We start from the raw sequence: 3,517 nt of genomic DNA on the forward strand, positions 1-3,517 counted from the left end.
CGTACTGACCCAGAAAGACACATACAGGATCCCTCTTTCTTTCACCTGAGCGTTAAAAAAAGGCCAGAAAAGTAGGTCAAAGTCTCCTAAGAGCCATATCTCAAAAATTTCCAAAAAAAAATTTGACTGAACCATAATTCAATCATTCAAACTAACAACAAAAGACGAAACGATAGGTGATTTTTTGGATAGACCATAAAATACCTTCCAACAACATTTGGTAGGTAAGGAAGGTACTGATGTAACAGCAGCCCTTTCCTCTTATTTTGTCAATAGAATTAAACATGAAATTGGAGACCTGATTCAAAAAGAGAAATTAGAATAGAAAATAGCTCCTTTGCCTGAACTATGATACGTGGTAGAACACTTCAAAGGGTTATAGAACAAAAACCAGACAAGATCCAAAGTAAACTTGTGGCCCTGAAGATCAAACAGCCAGTTGACTGACTCATTTCCCAACTGGCCACCTACTGACAAGGACCCTTATAGATATTAACAAAACAGACACTAAACAAAAAAATAAATAACTGAGCCATCTTGTCAAAAAAAAAAAAAAAAAAAGACAAATTCCCTCAGTTCAGATCAATGAGGGTGCTCCAAGACAGGAAAAAGCACCCAATATTCTGTCTTACCTTTAATAAGCATTCAAGGTGAATTAACTACAAGTATTGACGGTAATCCACAGATTTTCCCCACCACCCGGACCTTAACTATACCTCTCCAGTGAGCTTCGCTATGCCTTTCAGTAGACCCTTTTCTATTGGCTCCACCCTGTTTTGCTTTGGCTACCACTATTACCTGACATTGAAGCTGATAGAAAAATGACTAGAAGGCCAAGCCCTTTGTCAAATAATGAAACCGTGTAGTACCTTTAAATGAGTGGTTTGTTTTAAGATTTACTTCTCTATAGAACTTGCTGAAGACAAAATTTTGCCCGTATTTCTACATTCTTACTTATCCGTTTACTGTCTTGTTCTGCGCAGCAAGATTTACAGGAAATGATGTCATCACAGCTATCGTATCTCTCACAACTAGAGGTTTAAGAGAAACTATGAAAAATGTAGATATCAAATTTTCTCTGTTTTTAATAAACAAAAATTTTTATAAGAAGAAAAAGATACATGCAACAAGGAGCAAGCAAGCAGTGATGAGGATGAAGAGTAAAGTTTTTCCTGACAGGAAGAGACGGGCATACAAAATAAAAAAAAAAAAAGACATACTCTCTATCAAGCTGTGTAAAAAGAAACATGTGACAGTGATAAATCACAGGCCTGAGTCTGTTGTAATGGTGAAACGAATCAACATCTTTACATTGTTCAATTTTTTTTTAATCAACTCCACATTTAGTTGTTACCCTGGGTCCACAGGCAGGGATTCTACCAACCTGTTATCTCCCGTAGCTTTCTGTAGCTTTCAACAATGCAAAAGCTTGAGGCATGAAGCGTAAATGTTAAGACGCAAGCTCTTTCTGGATACAAAGAGCTATTTAATTTGGAGATTACAAGTCCTGCCATTCTTCATTCTCTATATTCTGTGACCATGTTACTCATATCTTCACAGAGGGGTTTTTTTTTCTGTAGAACTGCATATGTGTTAGCCAACAACATTATTTAATATCCTCCCACCAGTGAATAAAGTACTAGTGTCATGGATTGAATTATGTCCCCCCAAAAATGTGTATATCAATTTTGCTGGGCCCTGATTCCCGGTATTGTGTGATTTTCCTGTATGTTATAAATCCTGCCTCTATGATGTTAATGAGGGAGTCTGGGCAGCAGTTGTGTTAGTAAGGCAGGACTCAATCTACAAGATTGGATTGTGTCCTGAGGCAATCTCTTGAGATATAAAAGAGAAGTGAGCAGAGAGACATGGGGACCTCCTACCACAGAGAAAACAGCACTAGAAACAGAGTGTGTCCTTCAGTCCCAGTGTCCCTGCAGGAAAAATCTCCTAGACCAGGGGAACACTGATGAGAAGCCCAACAGAGAAAGAAAGACTTCCCCTGGAGCTGCCACCCTGAATTTGGACTTTTAGCCTGCTTCACTGTAAGGAAATAAATTTCTCTTTGTTAAAACCATCCACTTGTGGTATTTCTGTTATAGCAGCACTAGATAACTAAGACAACTAGATAAGGAGATTTTTCTTAAGAAGCTTGCTAATTGTGGGTTGCATCTTAAAACTCTGAACCAACTTAATCAAATAACATTACTGGGGAAATCATCTTCATGAAAGGCGGAAATGATCAACTACATTTATAATTGAAGAGCTTGAACACCAAAGTAAGCCTAAATGGTGTCTTTTAGGAAGAAAAAAAGTCTTTTGTCTTAGTTTCTGGTGCTGCTTTAACAGAAATACCACAAGTGGATGCCTTTGACAAAGAAAAGTTCATTCCCTCACGGTTTAAGAGGGTAGAAGTTCAAATTCAGGGTGCCAGCTCTAGGGGAAGGCTTTCTCTCTCTGTTTGTTCTAGGAAAAGGTCTTTGTCGTGAATCTTCCCCTGGTCTAGGAGCTTTTCAATGAAGGGATGCTGGTCCAAAGAACAAGCTCTTCTCCTGGCTCTACTTTCCTAGTGGTGGGAGGTCCCTCTCCCGTCTGCTTGGTTCTCTCTTTTATATCTCAAAAGAGATTGACTCAAAATACAACCTAATACTATAGATTGAGTCCTGCCTTATTAGCATAGCTGCCTCTAATCCTACCTCATTAACATCAAAGAAGTTAGGATTTACAACACATAGGTAATTACATTAGATCACAAAACAGAGGACAATCACACAATACTGGGAATCATGGCCTAGCCAAGCTGACACACATTTTGGGGGGACACAATTTAATCCATAACATTTTTAACAAGGAAATTTAAGATTCTTATGCTTTTGGTTTTAAAGTTCAGTTGGAAGCTAAAAGAAAGGAATGTAACTAAAAATATCAAATGCTGTTTATAAACATTAACTTTTTATGTTAACTTTTATTACATGCACTCTGTGGTAGGATTAAATATTTAAATAAAAAATTTCTGTTTTTACTTGAACTTAAAAAAACCTACCTCAAATACAGTGAGTGAGAATTCTAGATCCCTAGTATTAATAATAGAGCAGAAAACAGAATTAATATCAATATCTTCTTGCAAATGAGATATTGAGAAAAAACTTGTAGGAATCATCTCATGACATTAGGGCAAAAAATATTTAATTTAACAATTTACCTAAGACTAATTATAATTAGCATGTTTTTATTTTATAAATGTGAAAGATTTCTACTGAACTGATGGTGGATGCTTCTACCATAGTTTCTTTCCTACTGATTTAAAATTTCTCTTTTCTCCAATATACTTAAATTTTTTTTAACATTTGTTAATCCAGAGAAAAAAGTATTTTATATTTCACATGGAAAATAATATTTAATGTGCTTGTAAGTGTGTATGTGTGAGATTCATATTTTCTTAGAAGAAATACTTAGAAATTAAAAAAAAGAAAAGAAAAATGCTAAAGGGAGTTCTTCAAGTTGAAAAGAAAGGACA

At 35.9% G+C, this 3,517-nt stretch overlaps 1 pseudogene; it reads left to right on the plus strand.

The window, feature by feature from the left end:
• Window positions 1-713: 713 nt before the first annotated feature.
• On the plus strand, window positions 714-2,229 carry LOC101360044 (protein downstream neighbor of Son pseudogene; annotated as a pseudogene).
• The last annotated feature ends 1,288 nt before the right edge of the window (window positions 2,230-3,517 follow it).

This window comes from Trichechus manatus, unplaced genomic scaffold (assembly GCF_000243295.1).
Source record: "Trichechus manatus latirostris isolate Lorelei unplaced genomic scaffold, TriManLat1.0 scaffold00019, whole genome shotgun sequence".
NCBI lineage: Eukaryota > Metazoa > Chordata > Mammalia > Sirenia > Trichechidae > Trichechus > Trichechus manatus.